At 46.7% G+C, this 22,368-nt stretch overlaps 1 protein-coding gene across 5 annotated transcripts in view; it reads right to left on the minus strand.

Moving 5' to 3' along the window:
* ZHX3 (zinc fingers and homeoboxes 3) overlaps positions 1-22,368 on the minus strand; it is a 46,942-nt gene that overhangs the window by 13,727 nt on the left and 10,847 nt on the right. For 2 of the 5 annotated variants that reach the window (XM_054081427.1, XM_054081429.1), the window contains exons 2-4: positions 20,058-20,137; positions 16,604-16,710; positions 2,248-2,315 (exon numbers count right to left, since the gene is read on the minus strand). The gene's annotated coding sequence lies outside the window, so the exon portion shown is untranslated. The remainder of the gene's footprint in view (positions 1-2,247; positions 2,316-16,603; positions 16,711-20,057; positions 20,138-22,368) is intronic. The other 3 variants (XM_054081428.1, XM_054081431.1, XM_054081430.1) reach the window with 3 other exon arrangements.

The following is a 22,368-nucleotide window of genomic DNA, read 5'->3' on the forward strand; positions in this document are numbered from 1 at the left end:
CGTGTCTTTACAGCTCCTGACTTAAAACTGTTTAAAAAAAATCACTATGGTAAAGATCTGCTCCACCGGTAAATGCAGTTTTACGCTGTTGTGGCTACAGGGTCAGCCAGGTTGGTGGCCACCCAGCAGTTTCTCAAGAGCTGAGGCTCAGATGTAACAATCCCCATCCTCTGAGCTGCAGGCTGAGCTCGCTCCTGCCCCTTTTCTCCTCCATGTAGGAAGTCCACCAAGGCCACATCTCCAGCTTAGAAACAAGTACAAGGAGAACCATGTGCTACCTCTAGCAATTCAGAAAACAATAACGGAGGGGGAAGGTGGAATTTGTGAAACATGAGATCCCAATCTATGAAAACACAGCAGCATTTCTGCCAAAGACAGCTTAAAACCTGCAAAGCTGCTATGAGCATTCGCCCTCCTGCAACGCTCCCTGTACCAACCCTCCTTCCTCCCCAGCACAGAAGCCCTCTCGTCTCCATCGGCGGGTCCAGGTACACACCGCTAACCCTCTGCAGCTCAGCTTTGCCTTCGCCGAGGAAAACAATACCAAGACCAGTCAAAGTGAGCTTAGCAATTTCAGAAAATTTACTTCTGCAGAGATTAACAAAGGGAGGTTTCGAAATCTGCACTGCTGAGTATGAACTTTCAGCTTTTTCCAGCTTGGCTGGATATAACTGGTTTGGTTTTAAATGTTTCAGTGAATTAATGAGTTAGGTTGTTAATGCAAAACATTCATTCCACGCAGTGCCAAGGTCTCCAGTTAGAAGATTAATTTTTGTGACCTTGTGCAAACCTCGCCTAGAAACAACCACCAGAAAAGCCCACCAGGCAGCATCTCCTGCCAGGAAACAGAGACCGGCACAGCAGCTCTGGTCCCACCACCCCGGCACAGGGACGATGGGATAGATGCCGTTTTCTGCCCCCCAGCCCAGTCAAATCCTGGGTGCCTGATCTCTCACGGTGAACAATGCTCCACATGGACATGTAGGAGGGCTACGTGTTCTGCTGTGGGCTCTGATGTTTGATGCAACTCTGCTGATGTTGAATGTTCAGTCAAAAATAAAATTAAAAATAAATACATAAAAAAAAATCAACACCAAAATAAAAGTAAAATAACAATTTTCTCAACACTTTCAGTGCCTGCTAGGCAGGCAGACACACTCCCCAGGTCAGAGACAAAGTTGATGTTTCTGTCTCATATGAAGCCAAGCACAATATTGGCACATTAAATAAAAAGCAGTTTGTTTTTAAGCTGAAACACTGCAGGCCCCGGCTGATAGCACAATATGGGGGGGAAAAAAGAGGAAAAAAAAAAATCAAAGGAGCAAAAATAAGTTGACGTTGGTGATCTTGTGTCTCGCCCCTTTAGCTCTACCTCCAGCCAGGGCCAGAAGATGCACGTCTGTCTTTGGGAAGATCACAGATGATTTCCCAAATCCCCACTGGTAATTAGCAAGTAAAGATCAGTTAATAAAAGACCCCTGTGGCCAGCACCAACGAGTGGGCACTCTCTGCAGCACCCAGATCCAAGAGCTGATCTGCTCTCCCCTTCCCACCACCAAGTATCTAAGAGGGAAACCACTCTGGGTCTTGCAGAGGGTCCACCCCAGCAAAGCAGATACCCAGTTGGCTTTGGGCAGCACTGGGTGCCAGCTCAGCAGCCTGGGACTGGGTGTATTTACCTGGGTGCTGGGGAGGAGAGGAAAACCAGGTCCTTGTGAGCATAAACATACGTGGGGCACGGCCCCATGGCTGCCCATTGCCAGCCACGGCAGTCCTGAGACTCCTTCTCTTTGGCTGGATACTAACATTTGTTCTGAATTTGGAGCCTGTTCATGAGAAGTCATGTAGGAGTTTCACCACTTTCATTAATTTATTGCCAAAATGTGCCTGGTGTTGGCTGGCTGGAGAGGGGAAGGCTGGAGACTCCTGCACTTTCTACCCACTCTCACCTCCGTCTAAAGGCTTATTCCCCTGCCAGACATTGACCCACGCTATCTCTCGCCTATGTTTCATTGCCATGGAGTCACAGGCTATGGTCACTACAAAAGCATAACGAAGCTCAGGGCAATGCAGCAGCATCACCACCGGGCTCTGAGGACACAGCCCTCTGCCAGGAAGAGGGCAGCTATTGCTAATCCATCCCAGGGACACACTGGATGGACACATGCCAGCAGCTCGGCAAAGATCTCTCCAGGTTACATCCCTGTGATTCAATACGGATAGACACATTTAGACGGAACAGCCCACCTCTCCAGAGCAAATCCCAACTTCCCGGGTGCAGACAGGACCTCTCTTTTAGCTGCGCCAGCACGGCTCTGTAACAGAGAAGAAAAGGCAAGGTTTGGCAGGGCTGAGCTCCCCTGTTCCTGGTCTCCAGCTGTGCATCCTGGCTAGCTGGGGTCTAGCATCCTCCCTGAGTAACTTTGCAAAGCCTGCAGCTGGAAGGGAAGTCACGGGATGGGACGATCTCCAGCAGCCAAAAAATGCCAGCAGCAGAGCATCATCCCGGCTCCCAGCAAGCAGCGCGCATCTCCACACCACGTCCTTGCCCAGGGCTGGCACCTGTAGGTGTAGCATTGGCCACCCAGAGCCTGGTCCATAACCCAGACTAAGGTCACGACACAATTCTTTTGGGGTTTAACCCCGTACAGGACTGCAAGTTCCCGTGACAAAACAGTTCCTGAGATTGTCTCCTGCAGAGTGAATCGCTACCGCGCTAACACTGCAGGCACTCAGAATTCAGGTGCTCTCAACAAGAACAAGGAAAGCAACCCACAATAAAATAACAGCAACCCAAGAGAAGCCATGCAGACAAGAAAAGCCTCTTTGCGTCTTATTATGTTGCACTGCACAAATGTACAAATACACGCACAAGTTTCAGCAGTTCTGAGCTTCAAGCAGCATCACATAGTCAACATTTGTACTAAGGAACAATTTCTCTTTATGTCGACTGGTCAGGGTGCTTTGTAGCTTAAGCCTGGCTTTGAAAACGCGTGTACAGTCTAAAGGCAGTGGAAGCCGGTTGACCGAACAATCGTATTCATTCTCCATTACTTGGCAGGCCTAGAGTAGGAAAGCGTCTTTTCCATTTTGGCTAGTTAAACAGAGCTATTCATTAACATTTCGCCCTTCTACAAACTGCTGTACTTCTCCGTTTAAAATTTGCCTCCAAGAGAAGACCCCTCTCTCCCCTGCCCCACAACGCTCTCTTCGTCCTGTTTCAGGTCATCACCCGTGTACAAGCTGTGTTTTCCATTTGCTCTCGTGCTTCCAAAACAGCAGGAACTCGCCTTTGCTGTTGTTACCTGGGTAGAGGCTGGCTTGCTGCCTTAGCACTTGGGGACTAGTGGTAATTATCTCCGCTGGTTTTTTTTTCAGATGAGCAGAAAACTGAGTGAGATGGAAGGCTAGAAAGGGGCGGCTGAAAGAGAACGCGATTAGAGTATAAAAATAGGTCACTGGGATAATATAACCTTTAGACTATTGGCAATGTGCCCCCTTAGAGACAAGCCTGCGTGCTATATTTCAGCAAAATGTCAGGAATAAAATAAACCACAACACACATCAAACCAAAACCACTGATCATCCCTCAGAGCTTTGCATGCTTCTGTTTGAACATCACTAATACTAATTCACTCAGTCCTTTTCCTCTGCTCTAATCCATTTGATTGAGCACAAAATAAACGTTATGCAATCATATCATTAACATCTTCAAAAAAAACCCCAAAAAACCAACCCAATCTCTTCTGGCACAGAGGTTTCATTACAGATTTGCTCCGAGTTACACTACCTTAGCAGGGTTCACAGTCCCAGCATCCCAAGGACCCACCTCCATAGCTTCAGTCCTCACATTTTGTCCATATTGTAAAACATTCCTGGCGTTCCCCCAAAGCAAAAGGTTCAGCAGACAGATAATCATCTCTGGACAGAGCCAGCTCTGAGGTTAACGCTACCAGCAGAGGACACCAGATAGCATTAATGGAGCTTCAAGAAGTCCCTCAGCTGACTGGTACATGGGTCTCCCATCACCTCGCATTCAGCTGGTGAATACCATCAGGTTGGTTTGTGCTTGAACGGGACAGTAAGAGAACATCGATCATGTTTATAAATGCACAGAAGCTCTGCTTTCAGCCCCTTGTGCTTTCTTTAGGAGGTTTCCTTTTTTGCTCCTATTATCAGAAGGATCCATTCGCGATTGCTGCTTGACCACTAACACCTCCAATTCCCGCGCACAAGTCAGTTCTGCCACACCATGTTCGGACTTGCAACACGCCTGTGATCCCACACTTAGAGCTTATTATCACAATTTAGGTAGGGGAAGACCAGCTTTGGCAGACGCAGCCCTTTGAATTTCAGCATATGACAAAGGGTAGACTACACCTAAAATATACTACTTTGTATTTTTATTATCCGTAAGTGCTCAACTGGCTCCAAGCCAAAAAGCTATCAGGGAGCTCAGAATAAAGACTCGCAGTTCCCAAAGCAAAATGAGAACCAGAGTTGGATCTTGGTCCATGTTGAATTTCTGACAAGGGTCCTCAAGACTTAAATCAGTTGGAAACATCTGGTCAAGCTGACAAGGAGTTCACACCTGATGGCAGCAGAGCAAAGTGCAGGAGCCTACCGTGCTCTCAGCACTGCTGCAGCCTCACTGGTCCCAAGGCGACTCACTTTTGGGGGAAGCCTCCAAGCCGGGGTTTCTGAAGCATTTCTGCTCACAACCCCACTTTCAGGTTTGCACTTCCACCTCCATGTGGCCTCCCATTTGGGGACCATCACCCCATATTCAGGAACCACGGCTCTAAATGTTAGCACCACCAAATTTATTGTTAGAAGAAAACGAGCATCAGCTTTTATACCAGCACCGAAGCAACTCCGCTGCAGAACCACAACCCCAAAAGCCTGCTAGAGGGTCAGACTGTCTTCTCACCAAGCATCCAAGTCCCTTGTGCAATGCAGAAATGTTTGCTGAAGACAGGCTGATCACCAGCTACCAAGCCACCACGTAAAGGACAGACTTGCTGCAATTCCAGGGAAAAAAAGGTGTCCAGAACTTTAAAAGGAGATGTGAGTGGGAAGGACTAAACCAAGCTACTAAACTGCACCAGACAGCAAGCATAGGGCGCTGGAGCTGATCATCTGCAGCACAAACAAGACTGTTCCAGTGCTGCAGCCCCTTCCCAGCTAAGCATTTTTGTATTACTTCATCTACCGTGCCCTTTTGCAATATGCTAGCTTCGAGCGCTGCGTTACGTACTGGCTCAGCATCAGTCCCCATTCCCCCACTTACATTTGCTATAACCAAAAAGACAACCACAAAATACTTCAGCTCAAAGTAAGGAAATGGGATTTGGCAGGTTGGGATCATGGATTTTTATTTTTTTTCTCCCTCGTGGATCCTGCTTTAGAGTCGTCTTTTCAGACCTTGAGCTCAACCGATGGCTTTTGCAGCTTATTGAGTCCACTGGTTTATGGCAATGTTTTTCTGCTCACTGAACTGGCTCATTCTTTTAGCAGAACAAACTGTTCCACGTTGAGGCAGGAGTTGGCTGTGTTTTAACAAAGGATTTTTCCCTTCTGACAGTGTTTTGCAAAAGACCCAAAAAAAGGAGTTTGGAGCCAAGTTACAAAAGGTCAGGAGAGGCGAGTCGAGCACTGGGTGTAGTTCCTGTATGTCACGGCCAGTCAAGGAAATGGGTGGGGAGAAGAGGAATGGCATTCTGAGCTGCAATAATATCTATAAAATGATATTAACGAGGAATGAGCTTTTCAACAAGGATGGCAAGTATGCAGGCATTATAATTTCTGCTTTATAAGAGCAGGCTTGTTAGGTAGACTGAGAACTCCACAATCATTTATCCATGGGAAGCGTGCATTTGAGAGAGTTCAAGTAGTATTAGTAGCAAGAAAAAGGCAGTCTTATTTGTTTCGCCTTCCCAAGCTGATTTGAAGGAGCTACTGCACTCTCATCTCCCATCAGCCAAATGAATATTCAAAAGGTTTTTGCCAAGCAAACGCCAGTCAATCACCCGAACAATGCTGGGGGAAAGAAATACCGGGCTGGGAGACCGGCATGGGACTGGTGCTTTGTCTCACTGGACTCTGCTCCAGCATCCCATCCGTTCCTAATGCGGGGTAAGGTCCTCCTGCAGAGGTTTTCTGGATGCCACAGCTGCTCTGCCTGCTCCTGGCCCTGCCACGCAGCAAGACACCACTCCTAGAGCTGCTGCATGCAGGACGTGCATCCACTGTGGAGGCTACCACGGGTGGGGAAGGACCATGATACTGTGGTCCCAGCAATACAGCCTGCCCTAAGGAGCTGATGACGGATCTTCCCTCTCCTAGAGGTTGAGACCACAAATGTTTTTGGCGTTGGATGCAGATGTTTCTGGTGAAGTCCCACTCCTTCTTAGGGTCAGGGTATTTCTGTCCTGTGCAAGAAAGACAAACCAAGATGGCCAACTCTGGCCTTGCAGATGTTGGAAGGAGGGAAGCCAAGGGGGTCTGCAACAGTTGACAGTATGTCATGCCTAATACTCAAGCTTTTCCAGGCCTCGGAGGATCCCTGAATAGAAAGAAACCACCCATCGCTGAAACACAGCCACTTTTGTGGCTGGAAGGGGCAGATGTTCAACTCCATAAAACAATGCAACACAACAGTTGAGACTGTAAGTGAAGAATGCTGCATCCACTTAAAACTGAAGAGGGAAATTAGGGACACCATCTAATTCTAGAACTACCATTTGGTCCCAATGCTTTGGATTCACATACCTACTGTGCAAGAGTGGCACAGGGTTTTCTTCCATTGCCTTAAACAGACAATTCCCCTGGCCTAAAGCACTGAACCACAAGAACTTCAGAAGCATATGGTCAGACTGGCAAGCGTTCAGCTCCTTCGGCTGGAACACCATCTTCTAAAGAAGTCCAGTTCCTTTTTAGTACCTTGGTAAGTGACAGACATCCAAAAGTCCCCACTTCCCAACAGTTCCTGCTGGCACAGAGCACTGCAGATCATTAAGAGAGCTCAGCAAATCCTTTGCTGAGATATACTCAATGGGAAGTCCTAATACTAGGTGCTCCACCACTCCATTGCCAAGAAGAGCAGGTATGGAGAACTACCACAAAACCCTTTTCAGCCACTGACCGCTGAGAGCTCACAGGGGACAACCTTCTCCCATTCTCCAAAATAATCAGCATTTCTTTTAGGACTGATAGTAAGAGAAAAATGGATTTGGGATTCCATTCAAGATCTCGTGGGCAAGATCCAGGAGTCCAAACTGTGCACCTTTCAACCAGATGCAATCCTTGACATCTGCTCTCTAGTTTGAAAACCGTGTTTTGTTCAAAACCGTTTGTTAAGCCACAAATCGATCTCTGGACCGTACGCAGAGATACAGAGCAAACTTCAAGGGTTATTTGTGATATGAACCGTGCTTGTCAGGACTCTTCTCTTCCTCCAGTTGCTTAGTGACACTTGGAATGGATTGCCCTTACTGGAGAGTCTATTTTTCAGTTGAAAACCAGCCTCTGTAAGTCAGCTGTGAGCTGAAAGCATCCCAGTTATTTACTGCTGGAAGCAAAAGGAATTTCCTTACTCTCAGAAGACAGACATTTAAAACTAGTTTCAAGTACAGTTGTGACAAACAAATCATGTTCTCCTCCTCTCCCTCTCCAGGTTTTCATGTTTGTTTGTTTTTTAAATGATGCCTGCTGGTCTAATCAACCTTTGCCTTAGCTGTCCTCCACAATTCCTCATTTAAAATCCATTCACAAGATGCAGGGGAACTATAGGCATCTTCTGAGAAAAACCAGCAATGGCAGACCCCTGCCTTCAGAACTCTTCCTTTGACAATCTTTGCACACCATTAAAGAAAATAAACCACCAAATATTTGGCTTTTTTTTCCATTTCCTGTGAAGGGCTGACGGTTGGGAGTTGTGTTGTTACCTTTCTACAGGTGACACAGGCTCAGGACTTAATGTCTCTGCCGGTGGAGTCTCTTGCCGGCTAGAAGATGAGCTTACCAGCCCACTACACCCGTCCTACTCAACAGCTTGGGGATGCAAATGGCTTTTGGCAGACCAATGAGGAAGACAAGATGTGTTTTAAAACTGTATGATGGCCCAAGTAAGAGGTTTGGAATTTTGGACTGAGGCCTCCTGCAAGTCTTTATTCAAAATGTTGATGTACTCATTAATTTGTAGATCACAAGGCTTCGATACGAGGAGATTCATTTAAAAGCATTCAAACACGCTGGGGGAATTGCTTCCTTGCCATGCGTTAGCGAGTCTGCCCATGAACTGCCAGCAATCACTAAGCCTCTACTCTGTATTCAAAGCTCTACACAATGGAGTTTATTATTTTTAAGCCTTTCAAACCTCAATGTAGTGAACTTAAGAGCACTATTTGGAACACTAAGACATGAACACCAGCATATTATTCAATTTAACTCCAACACTGAACACTCATTTCTGTAAAGAGTCACAGCTAATACTACCTCTCCAACTGCCAATGGAGCAAATACTTACAGCTTTAAGTCACATTGCAGCACAGTCTCGTAAACCAAATTTAGGAAATGAGAGAGAGGAAATTACTATCATTATGCAAATACTGCCCAAGTATTGCCAAGCCGTACCAAGCCTATCTTCAGGTCTTCAGCACAGGCTTCCAACATACACCCACAGAAACTACAGCCCGAGGAGATCCCTGCTTTCTGTGCATGCAGCCGGGTATGATGTTATTAGTACACCTCCAACAGCTGTATTTGCCGAGTTTTCTAAATGCTTGACATTTCATATGTTCATACAAGCACAGAGAGGTTTGCTACCACCTCAGCACTTGCTTAGGACAGTGCTGCAGAGAAGAGCCTCAGCTCTGGGCTTGACAGCGATGAGTCAACCCAAGAGGCTCCTGCCACACCTGTTTGGGTCTCGCTCCCATGTTCTCTGCATGCACGGAGGAAAACTCACTCCCATCCCCACAAGCGGGTGAAACAATGGCACCCCTTGCTTCTCCAAAGAGCTCAGCGCAGCCCCCTTTTGCAGAATTAGAGCCACTGCTGAGTTTTCTGGCCACCTGTGTAATTTACAGAGACCATCGAGTAATATTTCTTCCAAAAATCCAGACAAACTGCTTAAAAAAAGAATACCCCTCCCTCCAGGCAGTTATTCAGGTCCCAGGTATTCAGGTAGACAAGTTCCAGGACTGTTTGCCCCTTCCGGTGACCACAGCAGATGGAGTTTACTAATAGCTGCTTTATTTTTCCAAATCAGACATGCAGACAAATGACATAAAGGGGAGCGATGGAAGAAAAAGGGAAAGGATTTGTGCCTGCTTTCTATTATTATGCTGCTTAAACAAGAGGCGACTGCTGCATTTCGCCCTCTTGAAGTCATCCCACCCTTCTCAAACAACTGCGTGAGTTACACAAGACTGGGTTCAGGACTAGCAGGATGGAAACACCACCATTCTAGGGAAATAAGGGGATAATCAAGGAATGAAATTAAGTCAATATAACCCCTGCCCCATAAACCAGTCTGCCTGTTTCAAGTGCTTTCATTTCATTAGAGCTGATTTAACTTGAAGCCTTAGGAGAAAAGCTGTCTTTCAGGAATCTAAAACTTCTCACCCCTTCAACTGAACGTGGAAAAGCTCTAGTTACAAGGTATACCATGGGTAACAGAAATATTCCTGATTAACACCACCAAAAGCACCAAGGCCTATGTTACAACCTCAGAAAAGCAGAAATCAAGCCTTCCTCCTCCTCCTTTTTCAGAAAGAAATGAAGGGTGGCCTCATTACACCAGTCTAAAACGTTCATCATCATCATTAGGGAGAACGGCACAGTATATATTATTAACTCTGCTTAACATAACTAAGAAAACAGCAGGATAAACTAAACTGCAGAGGAGTTGTCAGCGCAGGGGACCATAATGTAAAAATAACGTTTATGCTGTGTCAGCAGGCAGCCTGCAAATACAGGCATGGGGATGACCGGCCGGCTCAGGGGCTTGGTAATGGCATGACAGAGCCTTTCATTTCCAGGGCAGCAATCCAAATCGTAGCCACGTTAACAGAACATGGTCCTCTAGGCACCTGCTTTCCTCCTTGGGCTGGGAGAGAGCAGACTTGGAGGCCTCTGAATGATACTGCACCAAAATGACAGCATGTCACACCGGATAAAGGTCAGGACAGCAGGAACGAACTCTCTACACAAGCCCATAATCACCTGCCGGCAAAACATTAAGCAAATAGATGTCTACAGTGTCAGGGGAGCAAGGGAAGAAGTGTTTACAGTCTGCAGTACTTGTCCCCAATCAAGTCAGAAGCAGACGAGATAGCTTCACAGTGAAACCCCGCAAGGGTAATGTTCTTAAGATCAATCTCACAAATCCTCGTGTCAAGCTGCTTACCCAAGTGGCCAGGATCGGGCAGAGCAGCTGAGCAAGAGGGTTCATTAAGTGACCTCTCTCTGGATTAACGCTGTAAAGCTGCACGTACCCTCCAATGAGAAGGTGGGAAAGTGGTTCACAGCACTATCCAAACCACTGAAGAGCCATACTGCCACTCTTTTTGAGGTTCTCCTAGACCACGTGCTTTTGTGTCAAAAGGAATCTGCAATCGCCAGGGGCACCCTTCATCCTCTCTTCCCTTCTAAAATCAAGCACAAGTTTCATCACCACCTGGCAAGCGCTGGTGAGCGGTGAAAAGCTGCCAGCAAAGAAGATACCTCCAAAATTAGGTTACACAAAGTGCCGTCTTGGGCAAGGTCCCATGGGACTGCAGCTCCCTGCCAGCTGAGCCTCGCTCGGAAGAGGATATTTAAGTTACAGTGAGCAACACACCACTTGCTGTCCCTCAGAGCATACAGGTGTTCTGAAATCGTTTGTCAGTGATCATCTGTCTTGTGAGACTTCATCTGAAATACTGTGTCCAGTTCTGGAATCCTCAGCGTAAAAAGGATATGGAGCTGTTGGAATGGGTCCAGAGGAGGGCTACGAAGATGATCGGAGGGCTGGAGCACCTTCCCTACGAGGGCAGGCTGAGAGAGTTGGGCTTGTTCAGGCTGGAGAAGAGAAGGCTCCGAGGAGACCTTATAGTGACCTTCCAGTACCTGAAGGGGCTACAGGAAAGCTGGAGAGGGACTGTTCATAAAGGGTTGTGGGGACAGGACGAGGGGGAACGGGTATAAACTGGAGAGGGGCAGATTTAGACTGGACATTAAGAAGAATTTCTTCACCATGAGAGTGGTGAGACACTGGCCCAGGTTGCCCAGGGAAGCTGTGGCTGCCCCATCCCTGGAGGGGTTCCAGGCCAGGTTGGATGGGCCTTGAGCAGCCTGAGCCAATGGGATGTCCCTGCCCATGGCAGGGGTTTGGAACTGGATGATCTTTGAGGTCTCTTCCAACCCTAACTATTCTATGACCTATGTGAGGAAACTGCTCCTAGCCACCTCCTTGTTGTTTGGTATCTTCTCCTCGTCCATCCCTTCCTCTGACAGCAGTTATTTCAACAGCATCTTAGATTCTCCCCAGGAGATGTTTTCCAAGCCTCTCCAGAGCAACTCCTTTTAGGATCCTCCAAGGGACAACTCTGAAAGTTCTCTTATCCCGTGAGAATGGCAAGAGATCTTCATGGCACAACGTAGGAACCAGCAAGCCCTCTGCCCATCTAACTTTCCAGCTGGGAGGTTCTAGCACAATTCAGGGATGCTGAAAAGCCTCTCTCAACACTTAGGAAGCAGTAAAAGGGGTGGTCAGCACTGTTACCCACCACTGGAAAGGAGGAAACCAAAGCAGAGAGAGATGAAACAATCTGCCCAAGGTATGTCCACACGCTGCAGTGGGGAGCACCTCCACATGCCAGCATCTTTATCCACAAAGCCATCCCCTTGCCCTAGCATCCACCCGGGTTTAAAGCAGAAAGGCAGCACAGGAGCAAATGCAGAAGAATATGTTAGAAGAAAACTTCATGCCAAGGGCAAAGCAGCACAAGAAATCTGCTCTACCTAAACCGGCCATCAATTTAAAGCTGGATGAAGAACAGAAAGCAATGCTAAGGAAGACTTCTCAGCTCAAGGAGCAACCACCTTGTTAGTGTGTGGCTGCAGTCATGCAGGCAGCCCCAGGATCTCATAGAGCATATTCTCTGGGCACCTAAAAACCCATTTAAACAGATCATCTTGCTCTGTTTTCCCCAGAAGAACAGAAGAAAGACCCATGAGATGGTCACACCTACTCCATCCACGTTCTTCACACATCAGCTATGGAAAAGGGCACAAACCGTCTTCCAACTACAGCAGATCCCAGCTGGAAGGGAAATGCTGTCACCAGCGCGTTACAGAAAGGGAAATGAGGCACAGAGCAATTTTAAATGACTCGCCCAAGGTCACAGGAAACTTATAGCAAAGCAAGTAATTGCACCCAGGACTTGTGAGTCCCCAGCCTAGTTATTTATCACAGATCATCTTTTTAATGGGACACCTTTAGTCAGAAACCCTCCCAGTTTGCATACAAATGCACTGCCAAGAGATTACGCTGAATTATACTGGCACAGAGAATTGTTACGGGTTTCCGTCCAGCCCTACACACTCAAAATAGAAAGGAAATAAATAAAATAAAATAAAACCTGCAGAATGTTCGGTGTGCTGGAACAAACAACTGAGCACTGAAGACAGCTGAACCACCAAAGTGCTTGTAAGGTTACAGATCAAGCTGGGAGATAAGGAGGTGGTTTCCCCCCAGCTCAGGTAATCATGTTGTTTTGAAGGGTGACCTCCAGTGAGTAAGAGCTTACTGGTTCCCAGTTTCACCTTGGATTTGCATCTTCATTCATAAACACCTCTGGATGAAACAGAATATCACAGCCTTAACACTGAGCCAAACATCCAAAAGCCTCTCCTTGAACCTAGTGTGCCATCAGTTTGTGTTGCTACAAAAACAACCAAGCGGACTTTATCCATGCTTTCATGGGCCAAGGGCACAGTTCTTTGACTTCCTAAAGAAAATCTGCCTACAGCATCTCTCAGCATACCCCGGTTCATTCACAGAAACTAAAAACACCGTTCACTGGAGCCTTTCATATCTCCAGAGTATCCTCATCAGGCACGGCTGGTTGAAGGCATCTCAGGAGCATCCAGGCTGACTGAGCCTGCAGGTCTGCAGGGTGGTGACAGCCCCTGTTGGAGCCCCAGGAGTAGCCCACATACCCCAATACCTTCCAGGGGAGCAGTGCACCTCGCTCAGAGCCCAGAGAAACAGCAGAGCCCCGGCTGCAGATTCACCCTATGCCCTAAACCCCTCTAATCTCCAGCATGGGAAGAAGCCCCTCCACGTCCAAACAGGAACAGCAAACCCAAATCCCTCCGATAAACAGACGCAATTTTTAACACAACAGACAATCAAACCATGTTCATGGATATCTAGAGTGCTCAGATAATTCTCAGTTGATGACAAATAGTGAAAGTGTTGGGCAATAGGTTTGGAAAGGGCTATGCAGGATGGAATTCTCCTTTCATGCAACACAATGTGGTCTGCATGAGGGGAGTCAAAACAGTGTGGGTCTAGCCAAGAGGTTTATCCAGCGTTGAGGCATCCAGTGGCCTCATCTTTTGGGGTACAAGCAATTTAATTTGTCACACTGATATTGTATACATGTCCCAAGGAGATAAGAAATAAGAAACAAGAGTAGGAAGGGAGCAATGAGGGGAAGGGATGCAAGGGTATCAGGAAAACAGGGTCTGAGCTGTGAGAAGAGAAAACTTTACAGTTACACATACTGACTGGGGAGATAAGAACAAGAAAACAGAGGTAGCTTGCAGAGGTCAGTTCCCAGGACAGCTTCAGAGCTCCACGCTCAGGGCTACGGCTGCCTGCCTCGGGAACGATAATTATTAGACAGTGCTAACCTCCAGCCTTCCCAGGGAGCACCAAACTGCATTGGCTCAACAGGAAGAGAGAAGAAAAAGAAAAGAAAAAAGTGAGAATTTTGCCTCCACTAAGACTCTGTTGCAGAAAAAAAAACCCCAAGCTGTACCAAATTATCCATGTAAAGGACAATTCTGCTTTGCAAAGCCTTAGAGGAAGGAATTCCTTACTTTGTGCTCTGCTGCAGATTTGCAGATGAACATTTCATTTCATAACAAGTTCCTCTCTCAGAGTGGGGAAATTAAATAGGTCTTTCCCCTCCCCTCTTATTTACTGGCAGAGCAGAGGCAGTGGGAACACCTGACCACAGCCATGAGTGTGATAGCCCTGCCCCAGCCTGTTTTGCTTTAAGGTTACTCACCAGAAGACCTTGCTGTCATTCCACACCACCTCACCATAAATCCCAGTGAGGAGCACACAATGCTGGGACAACAGATTTCATGCTCAGCACCCTGTTTTGTGAAAGCACCATATACTTTTCATGCCCATTGGTCCCGCCCTCAGTACAACCGCGTTGTCCGATCAGGATGAACCCCTCAGCCCCCTGCAAGAACCAGCTCTGCAGAAGCACCTCCAGTAGGTTCTTACCAACAAGACCAAACTAGCAGCGTGGGCCTCCAGATCCTTGAGCCATAAACGCAGGGCTGAAGAGGTGTGACACCAACTATGTCAAATATTTGCTTGCTTTGAAATCCTACTCCTGCTAAGTCACATTAGAGAAGCACCCAGGGGCCAAACCAGCCAAACCAAAATCTGCCCTACAAAGCTTGGGTGGAGAAGTGTGTTTGCACACGTACTGTCCACCTCCACACAGAGCTCCTGCCCCGCAGCTGTCACAAGCAGCTCATAGTTTTACAGTAGAAATAAACAATAGCCACAGTCAAGGTTTAGAGGAGAGGAGGCGCAGCAGTGGAGTGGGCAGGCTGTGCAAGAGCTCCTGCCCAAGTGCTATGAGCCAAGCCACCGTCTGGACATCACAGACACCAGAGTCCCTTGGGCTTTTCTAGCGCTCCCATAGCAGAGCTGAGCTCTGCCTCTCAGCAGCCAAAACACCCTACTGAAAACAGCTGTGCACAGAGCAGGACTGCGCTCTGCAACCCCCCAAGGATGCAGAAAAGGTTGTTAACCTCAACAGAAAGGTCTAAGATTGATTCGTAGGGAGGGTGAAATCAAGAGGTAAAAATAACATTTCCAACACACCAGTGACATGCCAAGCCCTTAACCCAACAGACTATTTACAGGCTAAGAGCATTCCTTCCTGCTCTTACCTTCATCTGTAAGGTCCGAGTCAAAAACAGCTTCGGAGAAGCCTGTTTGAAGGCAACAGGCAGCTCAGGGAACAGCCAAGCTCGAGAACTAGGGTTTGCTAAATAACTGAAGAAACAACTAAGCACAGCGCACTAGATATTGCTTCACAATCCAAGCGCTGACAGTTAAAAACTCAAAACATTTCCCCCCTGAACGCATTAAATTCTCATTTTCTTATTTCAAAGTCTACTATTTGCTTCAGCATCCAGATATGCACTTCCCAAATGCACTGCTAGGAACAGGGTGTTGGAAACAAAGTTCTACGAAAAAAGGAAGGTTAACGCACAGCATATTTTTCCCATTACTTCAATACATCCTGCAAGCTCTGCAACCGTGGTAAAGAAAGAGTCCATTTAAAAATCTAGGGTGGGGAAGAATTAGCTCACCAAAACCATAAACAGATTTGCTTTGCACTTTCAGTCCAAAAGAAAAACAAGACAGGCTATGTGCATATTGATGCACACAATAGCACAATGATTTTAAAAACAAATTAATTGGGAGGGAGAGGACACCAGAGGAGGGTGAAGGGAAAGGAGGAGGGGAGAGAAATGGGCCAAGTTCTAGAGCACAGATCCTCAGTTTGGTTTTTAAAGCTCCCTAAGAAATTGCAAAGCCTCTGTGTGCCAGCGCAGGACGACGAGCATGCAGAGAGGATGACACATGTTGCTACAATGCCACGATCTGCTCTGAGTGCAAGCTCTGGAGTAACAAACGACATTGCTTTCTGCAGATGTAACACAAAGGAATCCTCCCCACTTACCCAGTGACCTTCCACACCAAGCATCCAAACAGATTATTACCATCTTTCAGTGGGAAATACCACGGGACATAAAGTTTAATTTCCTTCTCCCTATTCTCCCTCCCAAGAGGCCCCAACTCTGTTTACTGAGTCAGAGTGAAGCTTCAAAAGCTTTACCCTCTTCCTCCTGCCGAAGTCTCCACCTTTAATAGTAAGACAACCCACAGAGCAAGAGCGTCCGCTGCGCTTGCAAGTTACTGCCATAAGGTATTTGAGGACCAACCTAGTGTGCAACTAATTGAGGTGACTTCAAGGAGGACAGCTCTCAAGAGGCCGGGGTGCACGTGGATCCCAGCACATCGTGTGCTACAGCAGGGTCTGTTAGTCTGTTCCTACCAGTTTTACAGACTGGATTTAGCCTGCAGAACTGGAATTGTGGCAGGAAAGCTACAGCGAACAGCATCAGTCCAGTTGTTGTACTCCACAATCCCTTATTTCAGGCTAGACCAGCCTTCACAGGAGAATCCTGCAATGCACTGAAATACGCTGCATTTCTCTGCCCAGGCCACGCAAGACAGAAAGGTGCACAGTCCATGTCACACACGGAGCCTGAGGCGGCAGCAGCAACCTACCTGCACGAGGGACCACGTCCTCAGCCCGTCCTTCTCCAGTTCCTCCTCCGTCTTTGCGCGCATCTTTAAAGTGCCTGCAGTCACTTCAGCTGTGCTGGGATTCAGGGCTGGAAGAGAAGACGTGACACCAAGTTACTGCGGGACCTCTGAAGGAGACAGCAGCTTTGGGTTAGCAAAGGCTAAAAGTAGAACTAAAACACTTTAAGGTGTCTTCCAGCTCATGCTATCCACCCTGCCTTGCTCCCACAGCACCTCCTCACTGAAGCACCCCAAGTTACACACACCCTCGATTTTTTTTCCCCTCTAATTAGCAAAGACACCACTTATCAGAAGCTAACCAAGTTTGCTGAATTTATCACCAAGTACTGAACCACATCGCTCCCAACCCATTAAAAGTAAAAACCTCCCAGCTACAGTGCTGTGGAAACCAGGGGCGATGCTCCTTCCCACCTTTCAGCTGCCGCTCATGGGCTGAGTTCTTTCATAGGACTGGAAACCTCGGTGGCCGAGAACCTAATTAGAGAAGCAATCACAGCCCCGCGACCGACACAGCCTGCAGCTATATATAACCTGCAGCTTTGCTTGCTGTGGGCTTCTGCTCTCCTCGCCATTTTCCTCTGCTGCCGTCCAGTCCTCGCTCCCTCATCCCCAGAGAAGCAGCAGAGCCAGCCCTATGTATTTCATAATTTCTAAACTTAACCGTCTAAAGGGATAATCAGCCAAGTGGATTTCTGGGATGGAGTTCAGACCAGGGGAGAAAACAGCACATTGAAAAACAAAGAGTCACCCCGGGAAAAGGTGAGCCAGAGCTCGTAACAAGGATGGAAAATAGAAAAATTCTGTTATGATTGCCAAGTAATGGAAAATTTAGGCTTGCTAGCTGGTCCTGCCAGAGCACAGCCAGTGACAGGTTCTCCTCCCTCAGCAGCACATCCCAAGTGTCTCTGTGCTTCAGCCAGCGTGTGTGCTCAGGCTAAAGTCCCCTGCCAAAGCCCCGCTGATCTGCTTCTCAGCTTGGATCCTGCTGACCATACCCTTTGCTCACAACCAGTAAGTTGCTTCGATTAAAATAAATAAGTGAATAAGCAGCATGGAGAGATTTAACCAAATAACTAGCACAGATGCACTGTGACTCCGGAAGGCGCTCCCTGGCCTCTCCAAAATCCTGCAGACAAGCAGCATCCACTCTGGCTGTAAGTGCACACACCAAGACCCAACAGGAATTAAAAAAGAAATGTCAATTTAATAAAAGCAAAGGAACTGGACAAGTGTTGAAGGATGCATAAAGGTTTTTCCTTGCTAAGCACTCCGGTGCCCTGACACTCCCTGCTGCAGAGACACTCTTGGACAAAGCTCCCCCAGCTCCACGGTGCTCTATGTTATTTGCTGTATATTACTTTCCCAGTTTAATTCACGGGAAATGTAAACCGAGCACAAAACAGGAAAATTCAGCCCCAAGTCCGGCAAATCATGAGCTCAGAGAACAAGAAAAAAATGCTTTAAATGTCTGCTAGATGCCACAAGTTTTTCTTTTTCCCTGCTTTTCTTTTTTATCCTCCCCTGAAATGAAGGGTTTATTCTGAAGCAATTGGGTTTCAACACCCTTGGAAAAAGCCCAATGTTGAACACTGGGACCTTGACACAACAGGTGACAATGTTTTCTATGCCAGAAAAAGTTTAACATATAAGAAGAAACAAATACTAGACTGCTGATGGAGTGGGTTTTTATTCCAGAAATTTATGTAAACATTCTGCAACGACTTGCACAACACTACCATCTCCCAAACAAAGTGATAACAGCGCGGCCCTGGCTGCTCATCTGCTGTTCCTCCTTCGATAATACTGCTGCTCCTCTCTCCTTGTTATACAAGCTCTCTCTGCTATGGTAGGTTTAATACCCTTCACACACTCCTTTAGGTATTTAACATATGCTTAAGACTTTAATAAACAAGATTTCATGCCTCGGAGTACATAAATTAAGAGGAGTGACCTTGATCACAACAGTCCGAGCAGCTTTGCTCTTCCTGAAATTAAAGGTGGTTTGGAGACTTAAGCTGGAGGCAGAGAAAAACCTGAGTTTCCAAAAGCCTTGTTCTGAAATATGGCACAACCTCCCTGCAAATCCGGCACCGTGAGCCACTGTTACCCTGGCTTGAACTCCTTGAACTGCCTGAAGCTGGTGCTTCAAGTAAAATAGTACAGGAGAGAGCTCAGGGAAAGGGGTATGGGTTGGGGTTTCCTCTGAGCAGCACAGGCAAACAGTCCAGCTGCTTAGCACTGAAACTGGAACGGCAACAAGGATGCCCGTGGCAGGCTTTTTTTCCTAACTTCTTTCACATATTAAAATCCCAGCATCTGATAGCCATAAGGCGCTCGGGTCCTTCTGTCTCAGGAATTTCCATGGTCTGTCAGAGCTGCTGCCCATCAGCGTTACCACTCCGCTGCCAACCTTTCCAAGTCTTATGCTTTCCTCAGGCTTGACTGAGCAGATCAAAACCTGCAAGCAGTTCAAGAACAGAGAATATATTCCTCAAATATCAGACTCCACACAGAGAATAAGTCATCTTTATTTACCTGGGGGTTTAAAACTGTAATGCCTGAACCAGCTGGGACAGAAGGCTCATCGTAAGGCACGGAGAAATGCCAGTCCCCCAGCAGCATCCCTGTGCAGGGACCCACTGAGGGTCTATACATTCAAAAAAATCACTGCAAAGCCCCAAGAAAGAGATTATTCTGGTTTCCTCTCACCTGGCAACCCCATCTCAGATTTATTAACAGCTGTTAGCTCTCTTCGTGCTCTCTTTTGGGTGGTTTTTTTTTTTTCCAACGCGGCTAGAAAGGGAACAACGCTGTCCCAGAACAAAGCCTCCTTGCAGAGCGAAGCCTGGTTCAACCTGATACAGCCGCAAGCAGACAAGGCAGCCCCAAGCCTGACCCTCAGTACTCAGCCCTGCCAGAGATCAGGCTGACGAAGAACAAAACGATACGGAAAAGGCAAAAACAATTCTGGTCCCTGACGGTGATGCTTTGGGGGATGCTTCACCTTTTCGTGCTGTTCCCTGGGAAATAGCTCAGTTGTGCAGGAACTTTGCAAGACCCAAGCTTTGGCAGAGATAGGCACCTTCCTGTGGTGTCCACATGGACCTCCCTGTGGCCCATGGGACCTTCGGCCCCAAAATCCAAGAATTTGGCAAGGTTTCCTCACTGTGTCGCTTCACGTCCCAACACCTACAATAAAACTCCCTTCAATGAGAGTCACAGTCCAGTTTACAACAATTAAGATTTAGTAGCTCTCACAGATGCTCTTGGAGCTGATTAAAGATGTTTGTTATATTCAGCAAACAGCAAAATGCTCATTTATACCTTGAGACCTGAATTGATGTGTGTGGACTGAACAAAAAAGGTGATGTGCACTGATGCACAGTTGTGGCCAAGGAAGAACTAACTCTCTTACCTGGCCTGAGAAACTGCACCTTGCTTGTGAATCAACAGCACAGATCTGCTCCCTGCTCGTGTCTACAAAACAGTAGATCCCTACAGAAAAAAAAAAAAGGTAAGAGAAAAAGATAAGTTGGCAACAGATTGGCATCTTTGATAAGACTCCTGAAAGAAAGAGTGTGCATAGGGCACTGCAGAAGGATTTGCACCGAGGAAACACTCCTCAGCCATATGGGACTTCCCAGCAGAGACTGTCTGGTCCTGCAGGCTCCGCGCTGCGTGGGACGCTGTTTTAAAATGGTTCCTATTCCCAAGGTACAATTAAAAGACTGACAAGTTACCATTTAGGATCTCTAAAGTGGCTGTTTCTATTTCTCCAGTATTTACACAGAGCTGGAAACTTGTCTCTACTGATACTACTTTAAAGAGAAACAGCTATACTAAAGGCAACATCACTCACACCTCCTCCCTTTGTCTTCCAGTTCAAGCAAACCGGTGTCCTGGAAAGGCTGTATCATCGAGAGAGGCAAGTCATACAATTTACCATCCCTAACATTCCATTTTAGAATCAAAGAGCATAAAATATTTCTAGCCAACATCTGCTTTTGTAGGGAGGCGTGCAAACTTGTATTATCTTTAGCCACTTCAATCTTTTTAAGTGTCTGAAAAGTTAAGCCCCAGAACATCATTTGTCATCTCTCGCTTATTTTAGGCTGAAAACAACCCTTTCCAGTGTCACCGGTCCACGTCAGTGCTGCGGGAAGGGAGCACAGGACAGCACTGAGACAACTCCCATTTGCAGGAGAATAAACCACACATCATCACACAAGATGACCACCAAAAAATATTAGAAAGGTACTTCCAAGCCATTTTCATCTGCTAACAACTGGTGCTCCACAAGCTCTTCAGACCATCAAATTCAGTTGATCCTTTTAGGTAAAGCATTGCCCAGTATTTAATCTGAATTTCTTCCTCCACAATTTTAGGACCGCGACCTCTCGTCCTACCCACTGCGAACTCAAAAAGCAAATGCCACCTTCTCTTTCAGGTGCCTGGAGATATATTTCCTCCCTCTTGTCTTATCTAGAGCCAAACAGCTCAAATTTTTCAGAGCTGTGGTTTCTAGACCTCAGTCAACCTCGTTACTCCCCTCTGGACCTCCTCCAGCCGACCTCTTCTCTCCTGCCAGAGCCAGAAAAAGACACCTTCACCCAGCCTTCTGCACCATGAACTTATCTAGTCTGGGGTGTTTATTTTCAGCTAAGAGAGACAAGTTTTATGCCCAATCTCCACAAATTTACAAGCAGATAGTGACACGGTCCAATTCATCTTTAGTTATTTTTTCTATCGCAAAAGGAAGGAATTATGGAATTATCCCCATTAAGCTAAAAATTCTGGTTGCATAGCTTTAAAAATTTTAAATCCTATTCAGGTTGGATTTGAAACAAGAGGTGTACGTGTGCAACAATGAGCACTAAAGCTCAGCAAACAACAGTCACCTTCTTGCTCCAAGGAAAGGAAACAGCAGAAGAGGCTTCTCTTGGTTTTGTTTCACTGCCCATGAAGATGCTCTGAGGATCACAGGGGACACAAATATCTAAATTTTACCGTCTATTCTTTGAGAGCAGAAATTATCACTGTTACATGTTTTATACAATGTCTGATCATCTGTGTAATTATCCAGTTCGGGTGAAACAAAAAAGGCACTGGTTTCCCTTTCATCCAAAAATCTCAAGTCCACAGCATCCCGCAGGACATGGGAAGGTTCCTGCGCTGCCTGGAGGGGTTTGCATCATTAGCTCCAGCTCCCGCTGTGAGCTGTGATATTCTGGGATGGGGAACTCTGTCAGTCCCCTGAGATCTGCTTTCCACGCTGAATAATGCATTTAAACAGTCAATACGTTCAATAACGTATCTGAACAGTTCTTCTGTCCTTACATCCACCCTCTTTCAGCTGCAATTACTGGTCCCGTTCACAAACGGTTTGTGGGAGGAAGGGGACAACAAAAGCAAAAATAAGTTTTTTTTCCAAAAACCAAATTCCCTTTGACCAAAAAACCACCCGAGCATGCTGGACAGGCAGCGCTGCCATTAACTCATGTATAAAAAAAGCCTGGGAGCCAGCAGTGAAGATATTTTATAATACAAATTATTAATACAAGGGACCTCATTGCTCTCAGCTTCCACATACAGCCTGATTAAAGCCAAAGGATCCTATTTCTTGTGAATGGACCTTGCAAATTCCACAGCTTGCAAAGAAAAGGCACTTACAGCTTTTACACTGTCCACAATATCTTTTTTAAGGTGATTTCTCATTTAAACTGTCA

This window comes from Cuculus canorus, chromosome 16 (genome assembly GCF_017976375.1).
Source record: "Cuculus canorus isolate bCucCan1 chromosome 16, bCucCan1.pri, whole genome shotgun sequence".
NCBI classification, from domain to species: Eukaryota; Metazoa; Chordata; class Aves; order Cuculiformes; family Cuculidae; genus Cuculus; species Cuculus canorus.